This window comes from Passer domesticus, chromosome 9 (genome assembly GCF_036417665.1).
Source record: "Passer domesticus isolate bPasDom1 chromosome 9, bPasDom1.hap1, whole genome shotgun sequence".
In the NCBI taxonomy this organism is placed as follows: Eukaryota; Metazoa; Chordata; class Aves; order Passeriformes; family Passeridae; genus Passer; species Passer domesticus.
Genome location: NC_087482.1, coordinates 42530035 through 42548373, shown reverse-complemented (window position 1 = coordinate 42548373; position 18339 = coordinate 42530035). Strand labels below are relative to the sequence as shown.

The 18339-nt window shown below is 43.8% G+C and overlaps 1 protein-coding gene across 18 annotated transcripts in view; it reads left to right on the top strand.

Annotated features, from left to right (window-relative positions):
* The window catches only part of FOXP1 (forkhead box P1), a 377944-nt gene that overhangs the window by 174996 nt on the left and 184609 nt on the right, over nucleotides 1–18339 (top strand). The window contains exon 1 of one of the 18 annotated variants that reach the window (XM_064433043.1): nucleotides 7854–7992. The exons of 15 other annotated variants lie outside the window; for them this stretch is intronic. The gene's annotated coding sequence lies outside the window, so the exon portion shown is untranslated. Of the gene's footprint in view, nucleotides 1–7853; nucleotides 7993–8972; nucleotides 8995–13442; nucleotides 13465–18339 lie in introns of those variants that run through there. 2 more of the 18 variants (XM_064433047.1, XM_064433041.1) reach the window with 2 other exon arrangements.

Here is an 18339-nt window from a genome sequence, read left to right as displayed (position 1 = left end):
CAGGGACGTGCCGGACATGAAGGATTTGCCTGTTTGATAAAAGAACTGCCAGTGCCTCGGGCAGCTGGCACCTCTTTGGGCCAGTTGTGTTCTGCTCAGAGAAGAGCACAAAGAGGGCAGATGAGAATATGGAGGGAATCTCGTTAGACTGAGCCAAGGAAGATGGAAGGGCTGAGCTCCAAGGCTGACTCTGTGTCCCCAGGGCCAAGAGGCGAGTGTGTGGGACAGTAGTGCACCTCCACCTTCTTACTCCCACCCCTTTTCCTTAAGGATTTTATGATTCTCTGTGAGTCTGGAGACACACCTGCCAGCCAGCCACCTTGCAAGGGCTGTGTTGGGAACAGGACTTTGGTCAAGAGTTTATGTTCTTGTCAAAGTGCAAGCTAATGAGATGCTGTAATAATTATTTCAAAGCAGTTTTGGAGGAAAACCTGTGCTAATTAATTTAGTTTTACTGCACAGCCACCTCCTGACATTCCTTATTTTTTCTCTTTTAGCTCTGTCCCCTGCTAGAGCTGGATTATGTAGGGCAGACCTGCACATCCTTAACCGAGGTGGTGAAAACTTACGGACACTGAGATTCCAGGAGCAATAGGTGGATTTGGGACAAAGTCCTCGTTCTTTGTAACAGATTCTGCTGGTTGGGTTGAATTTGGTTTGGTTTGACAGGGAATATCTTGATCACCATTTCTAAGGATGTCTGTCCTGCCTCTAAAAACAAATATAAAAAACACAGCAGTAAAAACACAGCAGGCTGTACCCAGTGTTATTTGTCTGGTACCTTTCCTTGATGGAGTTTTCCCCTCTGCAATACAAACAGTATCTTTGGATGTCTTAGATTCAATGTGAGATGTTTTCAAAAACCAATTTGATATCATGTCCTCTAGTAGCCAAACTCTGTGAAAAACCAGTTTGAATGTAGCTATGTGTAAATAGAGCTGAAAGAGTCTTTCCTACCTCTTTTACTTAATCCTAGTAATGTCTGTAGGCTGGAGCTCCAGCAGGTTCTTGGGTAGTTTGGGAAGAAAAATGTAGGAGTTGTGCTAAGCCACCTGAGAAGGAATTGCAACCAGTAAAGCCAACAGCCACATTTAACCTCTGGTACGTCACCGTAACACACATTCTAAGAGTGATAATGATTATTTCTGGTACCCTAAGCCGGGAATGTGTACTGTCAGCTGTTGTGGAAACAAATTAAAGACAGTCCTTTTCCTAACTAATGTAAAAGGAAATATTTTTTCTGCCTAATTTCTATTTAAAAGGGGAATTATTTTGAAGAACTGTATTTTTTTTTCTATCGTTACATTTTATTTCCCTTCACCCACCTTTCCCAGAATCTTCTGTGTAGCTAAATCCAGTAAAATAATGGCAGCTGCAAAGCTAAGAATAAGGCCAGGAATAAGTTCCAAGTGCATATTTACAGCTGCCCTTCTCAAAGCATCCTGTTTTCTTCAACACTGAGTCTCTTCTCCATGAATCAGACCTTTTGGAGATAGAGGGACCTCTCTTAGGTGTCTGGGTTTGAGGAGGTTTTTGTGTTTGTGAGGATGGATGTGTGTCTCTACACAACTGGCCATGAAAGGTCTCACTTCTGTGATTCTTCTTATTATTGTTTTGTCTTTCTTGATTATTTTGTACTACTCCTCTCCAGTGATTTCTTTCTAAAACGCTTCTGTTGTGAGCCATTAATTTCAATGGGCTCAGCCACTGCTGTCGTGTGGTGCAGAGGAGTGGGAAGAGGGTATGACTTTGCAGAAACATAGGGTTACCTCCAACCACAGAAATCAGGCTGTAAAAATGATGAATATCTCTCTTCTGTCATCCATAGATCTGACAGTTTTGTATAACTTATGAATTAAACATCTGGGAGGTGCAGATGTATTTTTTTCATTTAACAGTCACCAAAACCGAGGCCGATAAGCCGTTGAATCATTTTCAGTCATCCAGTAACGTTACAGCAAGTTTTGGGAGCACATCCCTGGATTGTCTTTCTTAACAGAAATGGCATAATTATCATTAGAGTTAGTGAGATCAAGGTGGCACCTGGTGCTCTGTCTTAACCATGAGACTTTAACCTTCAGCTCCATGCAGAACAGACAGGACCTTTACTGCAGAGGCCTCGTCGAACAGACCCCGACAAAGTAAACAGCGTGACACTTAATTTATCTACCCCAGAAACATGAAGGGCTCAGTCAACCTGATGGGATCTGTGGTTCCAGGGAGTCTAGGTATTTAAAACGTGATGCTCAGCCTGCTAAGCCATCCCCTGCAGCTTTCCTTAGTGCATAAGATATGAAAAAAATCTCCTGTCCTGCAAAACAGATATTAAATTGGATACTCTTTCACCCTGCCACGATAAGAAACGCGGCAGAGAGAGGCAGGAAAATGGAATGCTGCTTAGAAAGAAAATATATTTGAATCTAACATAAAAATTGGTGAGATAGGAGGATTTTCAGAGCTAGTAGCAATCCCCTCCCCAATGAGTTGCTGAAAATTCAACTCTCCCTGTAGTTTTTGCTCTGGATTGTGAATAAAAATGGTTGTGATTGATGAAGCGTTTGGTGTCTCACTGTAAGTTGGTCAAGAGGGACTTCTAAATCACCCAAATGAAATATTGCATTATCATGAACAGTAACATGTAACTGTTAAGTATGCCGTTGCTTATCATAAGCTCAGGCTCCTCTGGAGCTCTACCCGGCGAGAAATCTTTGTGAGCATTGGAGCAGAGAGTCTCCACACAGCCTGGCAGCACATGGGCCCTTCCCTTCCCTTCCCTTCCCTTCCCTTCCCTTCCCTTCCCTTCCCTTCCCTTCCCTTCCCTTCCCTTCCCTTCCCTTCCCTTCCCTTCCCTTCCCTTCCCTTCCCTTCCCTTCCCTTCCCTTCCCTTCCCTTCCCTTCCCTTCCCTTCCCTTCCCTTCCCTTCCCTTCCCTTCCCTTCCCTTCCCTTCCCTTCCCTTCCCTTCCCTTCCCTTCCCTTCCCTTCCCTTCCCTTCCCTTCCCTTCCCTTCCCTTCCCTTCCCTTCCCTTCCCTTCCCGAGGCAATAAGCAGGGGAGTTGATTTTTGGGGTTTAAAAGGAGAAAAAGGCGACATGCCTTTGGGAAGCCTTGGTAATGAATTGCTTCCTCCTTTATGGGGCTCATTACATAGTTGTGTTGCCTTTTTTTTTTTTTTTTTTTTTCATAAAGCTCTTTTACCAGTGCTGGGCATAGGATGATAGGTGAGAAGACAAACTTGATGTTTCATGGGTAACCAGCAAAATGGCATTAGGAAAAAAAAGTAATTTCTACTTTCTTTACTGACACAAAGAAGTGGCTGATTTGTTTCTGTTGAAAAGAAAAACACTTCCAGAGTAGAGACCCACACTTCCCATAGAAAAGCCCTGTATTCACAGTATGACTAAAAGCCAATCCGGTTGGGCTGAAGTTTTCTATGTCCAGAACTTTCCACGAAGGCCTTGGCAGCTCTTTCTCAGAAAAGGATTAGCGAAATAGATGTTGCTTGGCTTGAGTGAGAACACAAAACACCAGTTCGCCAAGCAGCCTTAGGATTTTCCATGTTTTAAGGCTAAAATATGGAAATGGGGAGGGAGGTCACACTGAAATCCAGGATTTTCCTTTGGATAAGCCTGCACATCCTGATCTCAGATTGGCTAAGCTACAGGCCTCCAAAGGTGCTCCAAACTGAACTAAACTCTGTAGTTCCCTGTAATGGCCAAAAAATGTAAGCAACACTCGGTATGAGATAAGTGACACGCTCAGGCAGTCATGGTTCATTTCTCTGGCTTTCTTGTCCCTGTCTGCTCGTTTTCCTGCTTCCGAGCTGGCCGTGTCTCCTCTCTATTCAAATCAGGTGGCTTCCTGTACCCCTGCCTGTCCCCTCTGCTGGGGGGCAGAGAGGAAGGGGACGAGGCAGTAGGTGGGGAATGGTGCCATCCACCTGCCTCCCACGAGGTCTTTACCTGCCTGTTTTCATGTCTGTGCTCCAGCACGTGGGAGCTTGGTGACTTCTCAGAGAAATGGGGTTGCTCACCGTGGTAGATCAGTGATGTTCCTTGTTTTCAGGAGTACCCTCAGGAGTTTTGGATTCTTTTTTTTTTTGCCAGAATTTGGACTGTGGCAGAATGCTCAGCAAGGGCAGACTTCAGTACAAAATGGCTAAAATTTGACAAATTCACTGAAAACAAGGTAAATGGGATGGGATGTGGTATGTTGGGGGGTGTTAGTGGCGACATCTGTGCAAGTATCATACTTCAAAATACTGATAGTTTAATCAGTGTCAAGTTAGAGGAAAGTATTCAGTGTGTGTTAGTCTTGGATCCTGTTGGGGTGAAGTAATGCTGCACAGGGGTTGGAGGAAGAGGAGGCAGATGAAGCTGGGCCTGCACTGGTCCCTCCATCAATAGTAACCTTAACTCATGAACCTAAACTGAAACAATTGTTAAACTTTTATCTGAATAGGAAAGCTTCACGTCTTCTTAACAGAACAGATTCTGTGGCTACTAATTTATTACTGCAATTTAAGAAACAGACGTCTGTCTGACATGTGCCATGTAGTTCAGTAGGTCACTAGTGACATCATCCTTAAAATCATTATCTTTGCAAACCGTGCATTTTGCATAAAAGCTTTTATTTATAGTCAGTCATTAAAATTGGACCTGATATTTACTTTTCCTCTGATTAGGTTAAAGAGTGAATATGAGCAAAAAAGTACCCTCCTGTTAGCACCAAGCAGTTTGCAAAGTGTGCTATCACATCAGCCTTTCTAAGGAATTATGTTGAACCATTCTGGGCTTAGATGGTGTGTGTTGGTTAATGCATTTGGTTTTTTCCATTGCTAAGACTGAATTCATGTCACAAGGGGTATATTTTATTTGGTTTTGTCCTTACAGGTTCTTGTCCTCACTGCAGAGCAGCTGAAGCCTGCGGTTTGCAGTGGAAGTGTTAGATTTGTAGAGAAGTGCTGTTTTAAAGGATGAGGAGACTGCTGGGGGGCTTGGTGGGTGTCCTTTGCTCTAAGTTTACAGTTGTAGGAAGTTCAAGGCAGTCCAGGTTCTTGTCTATGTGTGAATGTTTTGTAGGGCCAAACTCTGAATCATCCCATTGCCCAGCCCTGATATGTGTTTGACCCAAGGCAGGGGAATGGACTCCTTGGTGCATCTCTCTAGAGCATGAGACGTCATAAGGCACAAATGAGGTCCCCAAAGGATGCCCTGAGTTGCAATGTAGGATGTCACCACCCAACAGCCTGTGATCTATGGCCATGGATTACAGGGCAACACAGCCCTAAAAGGTCAGACACAAAGGCTCCTTCAAGGATCAAGGTCTTGGGGTGTCCATGAACTCTTCTCCCACATTTCCTCATCCTCCTTCTGTCCTGCCTTATCCTTGATATGAAAGGTCATGTTGAATCTTATAATCTGCGAGTGCTTAAAAATAGTGAACATGACTGCTGGTAACTTTTCTATCCCAGTTTTCCCCATGGAAGCTCCAAGGTGGCATGGGGTTGCCCACAGGCCAGCAGAATGAGCTGTGCAGGATCACAACCCGCCCCATTAGAGCCCAGGGCTTCTTGCTCAGCTGGAGAATGCATGAGACGAGAGAAGAACCTTTCAAAATTAAGAGGTGGTTTAATAACTGTATTGAAAATTATTTTTGACCAAAAATTATGTATTACCAGTTGGCTGAACTGCACAGCATACTTTCATAATATTAGATAGGGCTGGGTTGTTTTTTTTCACCCAGATCTTACTGCTAAGATCACTGGCCCATTTCAATTTTTATTGAAACAAATAAACCCAATAAAAACACTTATGCTGAGAGCTGAAGCTCCACAATAGAAAAAAATAAAAATTACTCTGTATTGAATTTATTGATTTATTTATTTACTCCAACTGGAAAATTGAGTATTGTGTTAATGTATTTTATAAGAATCACGGTGCTCGATGAAATGGCTAATTTATTTTAGCGTATACATAAATAGCTAGCAATTTTCAGTGAGACAGGCTAATGAAAATGATGCCATGAAATTGTCTATACTATGAGGAGTGATGGAGTCAAGTTATTATTGGTTGAGTGCTGCGACGTAGTGAACTGGCCATCATGTCTTTGAACTTTTGAACTGCTACTTGGTCGTGTGATTTATTGATTTTGGAATCAGCGTGTTAACTTTTTATTTTTGTTGGGGGGGGTTGCACACGCAGCACGGATGAGTAACGCACTGTGTAGTTTCATAGATGTTTAGGTTAAACAAGATGGTTGAAAAATTTAAAGCGTGTTAACAGAGCAGGGTTATGCCATGTGGAAAGGCAGAGAGATGCTTGTAGGTACCATTAGATGTCAACACTGATGTTCTGATTGCTGCGGATTAGCCGAATACAAGCGAACTTGGCAGCATAAGTGTGCATCCTATTTGTCAGAGAAACGTTGCCTTTGTTCTAAATTAAGTGCGTGATCTCATAGCGACTTTGTTTGCCTATCTACCTTCAACCTCTCCTGGTGCTGTGTCTTATCACGGCGGTGCCTGGTACGGGCAGAGCATCCACGCTCTCCTGTCAGCCCCTCGCAGAGGCGCGCTCCACGTTGCCGGCTGTTGCTCGATGGAGGATGCTGGCTGGCGGTGAGAACAGCTCAACAGCTCCTGTTGGACTGTTGCACCAGAGAGCTGCCCCCACCCGCAGCCACCCAGACGTGTAAACTTTTGTTTCATGTTCTAGCTGTGATCGCCTCCAAGGCTGGCTGTAGTGCTGAGCCTCGGCAGGCAGCGCTCACCAGTGGCTGCCTCATCCCTCGGTGCGAGGAGATGCTACACTTGTTGTTCTTGGTGATTTGCTTAGGACGTGGAATTCAGGCGTTAAAATAATATTGTTTGACTTACAGTGTTTTCTTGCTGCAGAACTTTTCTCTCAACTGCTGGTAGGGGACCCTTTGCATGGCGGCTGCTCTGAGCTCTGTTTCTGATTAAACCGACTAACTTGACACCTGCATTTTACAATTTGCTTAAAGTGCTTCATCCTGTAAAAACAGCGATTTCAAAGCTTTAAAGCCAGCAGACTTGCAAGGCTTTGCACAACTTAGCTCATCCCACCAGTTCACAGTGATTGTGCAAAACACGACTGGACGTTTCTACTCTACTTGACCCCGGCTTTCAAAATTGCAATTTTAGTGTCTGTCCTTCCCATCCCCACTAACCCCCTTTTCCTGCTGTGGGTCTCGGCAATGCATGCAAGCGTTCGTGTATTTCTTTCCTTAGTTATGAAACTGACATGTCTTTATTTGGATGTTAAAAGTGCTCCCCCCCTTTCCCCACTGTGACCCAAAGCATTTCCAGCAGCCTCATGGTCAGCAACTGGGAAGGTGGTACCACTTGTCTCTCCCCTTCAACCCCCCTTTGCCTCACCATTCTTTTATTTTTTTTTAATATATATATAATTTTTTTTTAAATTTTAAGAGATGGGCTGTTTAAGCCAGAAAACAAAACTGGTGGGAAAAGGCTAAAAACAGGACTGACACCAACACCATTGGGGGGGGGTGGGGGGGGAAGAAAAAAAAAAATTCCATTTCATTGCAACTCTGTTATTGTTTACTTTGCCATACACATCCTAATATGGTTACCTCCCTGTCAAAGCGGCCGAGCCGGGCTGAGGGGCCCCCTCGGGGAGACGCTTCCAACTGCTGCTCAGACAATAAGAAACAAACGGCGCAACTCCACAAAAGGGCTGCCCGGAAAATAAGTGTCAAATAAATCCTGCCGAACTCTTCCTTTCCCGGCACCCGGCCCCCGCCGTGTGTAACCTGCGCGGTGCCCGGCGGGGCTGGGGGGCGGCTCCCGCGGATCCCCCCGCGGCCGGGGCCGGACGGGGCGCGGCGGGAGCGCTCCGCGGCCGCGCAGCGCTGCCAGGTGGTGCCGCCGGGCCCGAGCCCCCCGGGCCGCCCCGCGCCGCGGCCGCGGCTCCCGCCGCGGAGCCGCTTCTTATCTGCAGCGCCAGAACAAAGGTAGGTTGTTCAACTCCGCGCTCCGGGGGAGGGACAAGTTATTTTTGGAGGGTTGTCTTCCCAGTGCATGACTGGTTGACCTAAAAGGAGAAGGGAGAGGGGAAAAAAAAAAAAAAAAAAACCAGGCGGAAAAAAAAAAAAAAAAAAAAAAAAAAAAAAAAAAAAAAAAAGAGAAGCCCGGCACCGCCACCCCACCGGCACAGCGCGGGGCGGGCAGGGGAGCAGCGCGGCGCGGCGTAGTTTTATTTTTATGCAACTTAAAGAAGCCGGATTCCCCCCCCTTCCCTTCCCTCCCCCTATAAGATGCCCAGCTATTTCTAGAAAATTTGCGTTGCTGAAATACTTTAATCTCTGTGCTCTATTTTATTCTTTTAAATATTGGGGTTTTTTTCTCTCTTTTTTTTTTTTTTTTTTTTTTGCGTTTGTGATTTTATGAGCACATATTCCTCTTAGCGGCTATGAATTTCTATGAATTCTAAATAAGCTTTTCTAGGGATGAAACGTGCGGGGTATTTTTACACGAGGATTTCAACTTTTCGGTTGGCATAATCTGAAGGTACCACAGCCTTTTCTGCGACTGTTCAAGTGCTTCCCTGCCCTGCGAGGAGTTATCACATTGCTTAAACCAGCCCTTTATGCCATCATTTTTCTTTTTTTATTCTTTTTTAAGCCTGTGTGTTGCTCAGCTTCACTGGATGCTTTTCTTCTCCTCCAAACTGAAATGCTCTCAGGTTTTGCTGTGCTTCTCGGTTTGTTTTGAACACGTAGGAAAATATTAATACAGAGCAGTGAAAAAGAAACAGTGATGCGTCTTCCGTTCAGGGGAGTCGGCAAACCTGTCCACTTGTATGCCGGGAAGTACAGAGAGCAAATCCATAATTCAGTGCAGGAGCAGATGAATTCACGGCGATGCATAGGATGGGTATTATGTAACTTAATAAGAAATGTGGTTTTGATCGTAGGAGCGGACGCTGCGCTTGTAGGTATAAATATCAAATCTAGGTAAGTCTGTGGAAGAGCACTTTTCTTCCAGCCTGCATTAAGCAGGGTTGTCTTCAATCCCTAATTCTTATGGGATTTTGCGGGGGGAGCAGCTTCTTCCTAAATTGAGTATCATTCAAAAAATCTTTTAAATACCTGTTGTGTACTTGGTTGCTTAATTGGCTCTCCTTCTTCCTGTCTCTGCTGCCTGCTTTCCCCAGTTATTATGGGATCTCTAGATTTAATTTTTTTTAGGAAGGCTCAGTTCCAGAGCAAACCTGGACAGCAAAGCTGTTATTTTTTTTTTCCTTTCCTCTCCCGCTAAAATATTATTTCTTACATATTACTGGAGATTTCTTTTCTCTGCCTTTTTATTTATTTTTCTCTTAAGCTGTGCAGCCTGACCTGTGCTAATCAGAAACTCTTTTTAAAATATGAGACCAAGTCAGATTTGTACCCACAAACTTTTATACTATAAAACTGGGATTGATTTTTCTTTAAAAAAAAGACACTGCAATTCACTAATGGTAAACACAAATAAATGTGTTTTGTAAAATGAAAGGGTGTCTTTTTAAACACATTTCTAGTTTTTGCTTTTTGGGCCTTGTAGGGGATGATAGGAATTAGTAGCCTTTAATTAGACGTGGAGATATTCACATTTTACAGGGATTTATGTTAGAACATGGAATGGCGGGTGGCTTGTTTCCTCATTATGAATACTCCCTGCACATAATGAGGTTCATCATTAGTTGATGGAGTGAATTTGCCCTAGCTCTACCTTGAAAGGCACATAATTTACATACTACTTCAGAGCTTAGGCTTTAATGGATTCCTCGATGAATAAAATGAAAAGCTACTTTCTTTAAATTTTTGAACAGTGTTTTGATAATACGGATTTAATAAGACATTCAATTTCCTTGTTAAGTATATTTGAAAGTGCATTCCCAATTTTAGCACAAAATATACTTCCCTGTGTTGCTTCCTGTAATATTAGGGAATACATAAGCAAATATATACATTTTTGGGGACGTAGAGGGATTATTTTACCCCGTGTGTGAGGTGACACCGGGCTCCTTTGGCCTGGTCTCCAAGCACAGTAGAGCTCACCTGCACTGTTAAAATATCACAGAGCAGACCTGCTCCCCTGTTAAAGCTCGTTCTGCCTGAGGAGTATTTTAACTGTGTGTTTGCTGTGTACATTTGCAGTGATGTATCTTCGGAAATGTGTTGCTGGCTGCCAGGCTGACAGTGACAAACCCTCCGGTCCCACCTCCCTATTTATTTTAATGAGACGAGAACAGCAAAAACTTCTCTGGTGCAGTTCCACCTCTGGAACTGCTGCGTAGATGTGATTAGATTAGAGTAAATTGAATTGTAGGCTGCCTGATGTGTTATCATGTCATCAGCTTACTCCAGCCCTGGTCTACAGGGTAGAGTTAGCGAGACGTCCTCATCGTCTTCCTCTCCTCCTCCTCCTCCTCCCTCGGTGTGTAGGTGGGGGCTGTGCATGTCCCGTGCGTGGGGCAGGCTGGGCATGGCCAGCACCTCTCCCCATTGACACTTGCCGCTGTGGTGGTGGAGTTGAGAGGCGAAAAATACGAAGCGAAGGCTTGTTTTGATAGAATGTTTTATTACCTGAAAACGATGAGCATATATTAACATTAATAGAATAGTCTGTGTCATTCTTTTTTAGGCAATTTACCTCCGCCGCAGACCTGTCTGCTTCAAAATCTTTCTCTGTTCTAAAACATATATTTGTTTAGGGAGTTTTCATTGAAGTGTACATGACAATTACAGCTGTTCATTAACAAAATTGGGTATTTGTTTTAAACTTTAACCAATCACTTTGATATGCTAATTATGGTGTAATTTAATTTGAGCCCTGTAATGATGATGCCGTTATTATGGACATAAATGATGCAGTTAAGCTGAGAGTAATCTCATTTGCATACTGTACATGCCAGTAAATTAAGCCCTTTCTTCGACTGCTTCAGCTTTAATTTTCCACTTCTTTTCACACAGCGCCTTTTCAGCCAGTCTCTTATAAGCCCACTTTGTAATAGTGCTGATGACTGTTTGATGTGGAGAGTTGCTGCACCACAATAATGCAAGACACAAGATGTAACATTTAAAGGATTCATTATCTTACTGAGTGTTGCTTTAAGAAGCTGGGATTAACAAGGGTGGAAGTGTCCTCTCCGTGGAGCCATGCGGGTCCTCCAAGAAACAAATGCAATCTTTATTTTTTTCCTCTTTTCTCTTGGTGTACCCTAACAGTGAAAGGGTTTCAGTAAGGCCCCGTGGTATTTCTCAGGAATGAACTAAGACACCATCAGGGCTCTATAGTACAACATTTGACCTTCTCTGTAGGGTATTCTGTGATGCTCCACTGTTGCAGAAAAGTTATTGGATACAATTTGCAATATAATAGAGATGTGAGATACCGGATTATTTCTCATATTGGGGATGTGGGCTCCAGATCTACCTGTGTGACATACAGCAGTGCAGAATAGAAGTCTGCATTAGTTTTTTTTCTTTCTGTTTATTTGTCAGTTTCTCCTTTCGTGGCCCTTACATCAGCTGACCTTAATATCAGGTTAATTGCAGGTTCTGATTTTAAAAAATGTTGTTGTGCCTGCTGATATTAGTGAAAACCTGGGTTTTGAAAGAACAAAAATCACCAACACCAAACAAAAATGAACTGCGTAAGTGCTGACTTCAATAGTTAATCTTTTCCAATTTACCATGTTGTCATTGAGCTGAAGTATTCTCATAACACTGTGGCGTACAAAGAAATCATGTGAAATAAACAGGGCTCTTTTTATAGCTTCTTACTATTATGGTTAGATATTTTCATAGTTTAATACCTCTGGAAGTAAAGCCCGTCTCAAGTTTTTTGCAGCAGTTGGCCTCTCAGAAAGCCATTGTTGTGTGGGTAACCAAGTTAACTGAAGATCATTATTAAAACCTCGCAATCCTTTCCTTACACAGGGTCCCATGACCAAAAATAGCTTGTGCAGTTGCCCACAAACATGCAAGTTAATAACTTCCTGGGTGAACAGTGTAAAAGCTGCTGATTTCCAAGGCATGCATGTCACCCTGGCCTCCACCCCTTCAGGGTGTGCAGCAAGCAAATGGGAGGGTCCACGCTCACTGCCTGGCCAGCATTTAATGAGAATTCATTCTTATGGCTCTCACCTACTCTTGGTTTCAGTTCTGCATTTCTCACATGCCATCTTGTTTTCCAGCAGCCCTTCCATGGTAGCCTGGCCATGCATGAGCGCAGGCTGGGGGTGTGCTGTGGTGAAGTGCTGCCTGGTGGCCATCTGACTTCCCTGTTGAACCCCCCGTTTCTGGTTCAAAAACCAGAAATCATTCCCAACAAGCCCACTGCTCCAGCCACCAGTTGCCGTGACTTGCAGGTTTTCAGTTCTCCTTGTACACATCCACACGTGGCTGGTGTGAAGAAAACCACCCAAGGAGATGAGTACGAACACGGAGCGCAGTGTGGGTCTTGGCTTTCACAAAGCCTTTGCTTCTCACCCATAACACCAAAGCTAAGAACGTTACATCTGCCAGCTGTTTCTTCAGGATAGACTACATCAGTGTGCAGTGTCAAATCTTGGGGTCTGCTTCCGAAGCAAAAATGTGTCCTGAAGAGGAAAGGCCTCCCCAGTGCCTTTTCTGAGGCTGTCATTGGGGTTCATAACACAAGCACAGCCAGGAGACAATACCTAGCAGCTGTTCGCTTTGTGCTCACAGCCCAGAGCTACTCAGGTTGCTGACAAAACTGGGTACAAGCTGACTCCACCCAGAGCACAGGTAGAGAACAGGTTTCTCACAGCACAGGGTGATGCAGACTCTCCCCAGAAACTCCATAAAGTCAGAAATTCTGTAGAATAATGCTGGAAAAATTTGGCCCCTAAAGCTCATGGAAAAGAGTTTGTGATTTTGTCTATTTTAGCGGTACCCCTATGGCTCAACCCTCTCAAGTTAATGTATGTGTTGCTTTAGGATGTCATTGGCTGCAAAGGATGTGTCATGTCTTCAGATTCTGCAGGAATTAGTATGATGAGAATCCCTCTCTCGTGTCATGGAGGGATTTCTGTCCCAAGCAGACAATGCCAATAGGATGAACTGAGCTGAGAGTTGAGCTAAGAGACTCTTTTGGTGCTTGTTAGTGTTTTATGGATGTAACAATGCTGCAGTGTGCTGTGCAAAACTTAAGTGTTAATCTTCTTGGGAGGTAAAAATATTTCTTCCAAAATGATTTCAATACCTTGCCCTTAAAGAAATCATGTTGTAAGAGCTGTCTTCTTTAAAAAAGAGGTTTCAGGCATAGTTTTTCCTACTCTCTTTGTCCTAATGAAACACATATCCTTCCTCCCCTCACAGGACCTTTTGAGTTTATTCTGGATAAAGAAATTCATTTATGAAGATTTTACCTTTATCATCCTCCCTCTTTAATCTGATCCTGGATTGCAATTTTCAGTAAGTTTCTCCTGCCACACTTTCCAACATATGAACCTTTTCAACCCAATCAGGTGGGAAATTAAGAGCTATACCAGTTCTGATGATGTACTGTGCAGCCCTGTTTGAGCATTTCTGTGTAATTCAGGATTGCTGGGTTTAAAGAAGTTTTTCACCCTGGGTAATGGTAGCTCTCTGCAGAAAGTTATTTCAAGGAGTTTTGAGCTTTGTGGGAGATGGATTTCTCTTTTTCCAGCTTTGTTTACAAATTGCTTTGTTTTTACCCTTTTCCAGCAAAACAAGTGTTTCTTTATAGAAATATTTGTGGTTGAGAGCAAAGCCACTGAACCTGTCTCTAGAACTATAACTACAACAGATTAAAGAGTAATTTATCATATGTTAATATACTTACCCCATCAAAGTCATGGGCGTCAAGACATAGAAACAAAAATAGACCTCTGATCTCTATCTCTGTAGTGTTTTTCAGCATTGAGTCTGCTATTAGTATCTGGAGAAAAAGCTCTAGGAATTTGTGATTGTATTTACCAGTAGCTAAGGAGAACAGCTGTCTGTCACTGAAATTACCCCAAGTGCCAGAGCTGCTGCCTTTTCCATGTTTGACTGAACTGAGTTGACTTCAAGTTTCAAAGTGTGAAGATTCCCTGTTCCCACACTTGTCAGCTTGTTCTTATTTGTAAACACATCTTATCATGGCTGTAGATGGTGCATAGGTATCTGTGATGAGAAGCTTGGAAGCACCTACAGATGCTTTGCTTTTCCAGCATATGAGGAAGCCTCCTACAGCTGTTCCCAGCAGCAGGCAGCTGGCTCACCTGGAGAGCATCCTGAAAAGAGGGATGTTTTAGAAGTCCAGGTGAATCTGCCTGTTGCTGCTGGTCCTGAGTGTACACAAAAGTCTAGCAGTGAAAGTCAGGTAGCTGTTGGGGTTTCTTTATCTGTGAGCCTTCAGTTCTTCTGGCTGCATGCACCCTTCTCCGGCAGCATTTTTTCCCTGTGACTGGACGATGTGAATGTCCCTCTAAGCTGGCTGAATGGACAAAGCAATGTGATGGAAAAACATGCTTCAAGTAGGACAGTGAAGGTTCTCAAGCAAAGCTGTTAGAGATAAGGCACACAGCTCAACCCCTTCCTTTGTTCCTATTATCCCTGTACCACCTGGGAGCTATAAGGACCAGCAGTGTAGGTAGGAACACCCTGGTGTGTCACCACTGTGACATATGCCTGCTTCTGGCTGTCTTGAATTAGACTTCACATTGGCTTTTCCTCCAAATGAAACACTTACTCTGAGGATAGTCTTTCAAAAGACCGTGTTCTTTTTTTCCAGATAACTGCTAATTCTTGAGCTGGGCTATTTAGGTAGTTTCCCGTGACCATCACTTTGAGGAAGATGAATAAAAAAATTCTGCTTTCAGGTGCATGGCCTAAATCAAAAGCAGCTCTGTTTGAGTTCTCTGAAGTCTGTCAGGGTTTTACCACTATTAACAGCCATATAGCCCCAGGCAATGGTCCTTGTTTTACAGGGGGAGAACAGTATCTTCTGGCCCTGTGCTTCCCTGCTGCAGGGTAACAGTGTGCAAGGGGCAGCCATGAGCAAGGAGGGCTCCAACAGCTTGTTGACCTGGCCAGAGCTGTTGGAGATGGGGCAGCCAGTCTGGTCCTGTGTGAGACAGCCTGACCTGGAGGCAGTCTGCCAGCTGGGGAGACTCGCCTGTCTCTGCAGACTCTTGGACTTCGGGACAAACAACAAAGCTGTGCATGAAGAGTTTCCTAGGCTTCACACTGGGGTAAGGCTTGCAGTGTGTGATCAGCAAAGCTTTGAGACCCGCAGTGTAGCCTTTCCAGCACTGGGGTATTTCATGTGTTTGTTGGTATCTCCTTTGGCAAAGGATATTTAATCAGGGTGGGTGTGCTACAGGCTTGATGAGGGAAGGCAGTACTAAGGAATGAGCGGTTCCCAGTGAATGGGGAGCTTTATATTGCTTTTACAGTGAAACAAATATAAAAAGGAAGAATGAAATGATAATAACCTAAATTGGTGCCAAATGTATGGGATTCCATGTGTGTGCAGTAAAGGGAAACCCAGCTCCCGTAGTTTTCCCTTGGAAAATAATTCGTTCTGTATTTAGAACCTATGTGCAGGATGACCATATAAATGTGGTTAAATGGCATAGGATTCTGATCAAAGGGGCAATTACAAGTAATAAAATAGAAAATATAATTATTGCTACCATTTCAGATCTTATAGCCAGGGAGAATCCTAGCTGCTAGCTGGAGAAAAAGCCATAACATGAAGAGAAGAAAAGAAGAAACCCCCTATATTTCAGCTTGTTGGGCTCTGTAGGAAGAGGGCTCAAAAGTAAATATGCATTTCCTAGAATCTCAGAATTCCCAAATAATTATCAGGGGAGAGTTGTGAGCAACTTAACTATTGGCTGAGCTGAATTAGAGCAGAAACTGAATTACCAGCTTCCACACAGGAAAATGTACCAAAGTTGGAGCTGTGGCTGGGTTATTTTCACCAAATGTCCAGCACATATGCTGTGCTTGCTTTTATTGTTCACCGTTATGGTGTCATGTCTCGCTAGATTGTGCTTTGCTACACACCTCCACCCCCTAACAAACTGGCCCTATATGTGCATGTAGGCAGAATATAGGGAATTAAGCTGTGTGACAGTGAACTTCTGGGGGTTTTTATATGCTTGACAAATGTTTCTTAAACATGGTATAAATACATGGTACAGTAGAATTCAAGTGTTTGAGGGGCACGTTTTACTCCCAAAAGAAATGTGTATATTTTGGCTTCATATTCCTCTGTCTTTTTTCCTATCCTCCAGAAGAAATATTTAGTATTTTAAAGGCACCTATGTTTAGATAATACAGGTTTGGACAGTATTTCTCCTCTGTATGTTGTAGAGTTCCTGCCGACACGCCTGGACAAACCTCACCACCTAAAACCCTCAGGCCAGGTTTTGGCATTCGGTGTCCTCAGAGGGAGGGATCGTAGCTGCTAATCCTGTAATAGTCAGATTCTTCAAGGTAGCATCTTATGTCCTCCCACGGGTTAGATACTCTGTTTTACCTGACAGACTGAATATTTCTCTTCAAAGGGAATGTAAACTCTTCTGCAGGCTGGGCTCACCCTCGCTTCCCCTCGCCAGGTCTTGCCCAGGCACTTCTCTTGTTCCTTGGCCTTTTTGCCATAGTTATTTTCTTCCTTCCTGATTCCTTGGAGAAAATACATTGTATTTGTAAGGGCCTGTCCCTCCTGAGCCCATTCCCAGGGGTCTGCCTGCCTTGCTAAAGAGGCCTCTCCAGAGGAAAGGCAAGGGCAGCTGGACTGATCCCATCACTTGCCAAAGCCTGTTTAGAGTCAGACATGTAAATACTCTGCTCAAAAATAATAATTAAAAAAACAATCTTGTGGCAGAGCTCCTCAGAGAAATGGGAACGTCAGCTGGCATTGGCTCTCACCTGTTTTGATAAGGCACTACGTTTTCAGCGGGTGTTTGTAAGCTCCAGATACTTGGGATGAAAATAGCTTCCTCATCCTGTTCCCTTGCCGCGGGTGGGCGAGTGGCTCAGAGGCACAGCAAGGGACATGGGTGTCTTATCCCAGCTCCTTGTCTTTTCCAGTCATGCTAGCTGGGTTGTTTGGAACCCATAAATGCTTCGCTGCACACTTGGCCCCATCACAACCATCCCCATGTTAAACTCACAGAGGGCTCTGGCCTGCCTGTGCCCTACAAGCTCCAGCCATAACAGCTCATCTACTTTATGGAGCTTTTAAGCCCATAATTAAGCCCCAATTAACTGGTGGTTGTGAGGCACTTGGTACCCCTCAGATAGGTCGGCCCTAAGAAACGTTAGGAGCTTTTGTGTTTCTTCTGCAGGGTGGAAGCTCTCCTTGCCCCCTGCAGCTGATGCTCTGTGGCCTGGCACTGCACCTGAAGGCTTGGTTATGCTCTCAGGTGAACTTCGCTCACATGAGAAGCTTTGATAGAACACCCCCTCCAGAAAACTGCAGGAAAAGCATTTTGTTTCATTAGCATTTGGGGTGGAAATACACTGTAGATTAATCCTCTTTGGAAAGAGATTAAGAAATGTTCTCTCCTCCTCCTTTCTCATGTAAGAGTAGGTAATGTTTATTCTTTCTTTATTAACTACAGACGTCAGAGAAAAAGGACTGTTGCCCTTTGATTTTATTTACAAGGCAAAAGTGAAAACTTGTTTGATCATATCATGGCTGTTTAGCTTCAGTGTAAGAGTGGAAGGGAACCTGTTTCCAACTCCTATCATGTCTAAATATAATTCTTCTTCTGTTTAGTTATCTCTGAATTTTAAATGCTGCATCCTTGGCCTTACTTATTTGTCAGGTTGAGTGAAATTGCTTCATGCTCTGCTTACGGAAATAAGCTATTAAAAATGAAATTGTCTCCAAGAACTAAGGGATTTTTGTGGGTGTCAAATTTGGAGTCCTGATTTCCACATAAATGATCCATTGCTGAGCAAAAGCTGTTCTGAAAACTTGAGCTTGCTTTTCAGTGAGTCAGGAGGAGGTCTGGGGCTTGATAACTGTAGTTAGCAGTCATGTTCTGGGGCCAGACAGGTTTTTTTCCCATGTTTCTTGCTGACTTGAGGTCTAACTTGATAGAACCAGAGGGTTGCTCATGTCAGTTTTGCTGTGTGCATCCAGCACACTCACCTGGGCCATCTGTGCCCAAAGTTGCCCATGATGCTCAGCTGGGAAATCAAAGACCTCCAGCAATCCTGTGTTCTGCTGTAGTGATGCCAGTCATGGAAATACTCGTTTTTCAGGAATCTCTTTGAAAATGTTACTTGTTAACAGAATAAAGGAGTAGTTTTCAGCTGCCCATT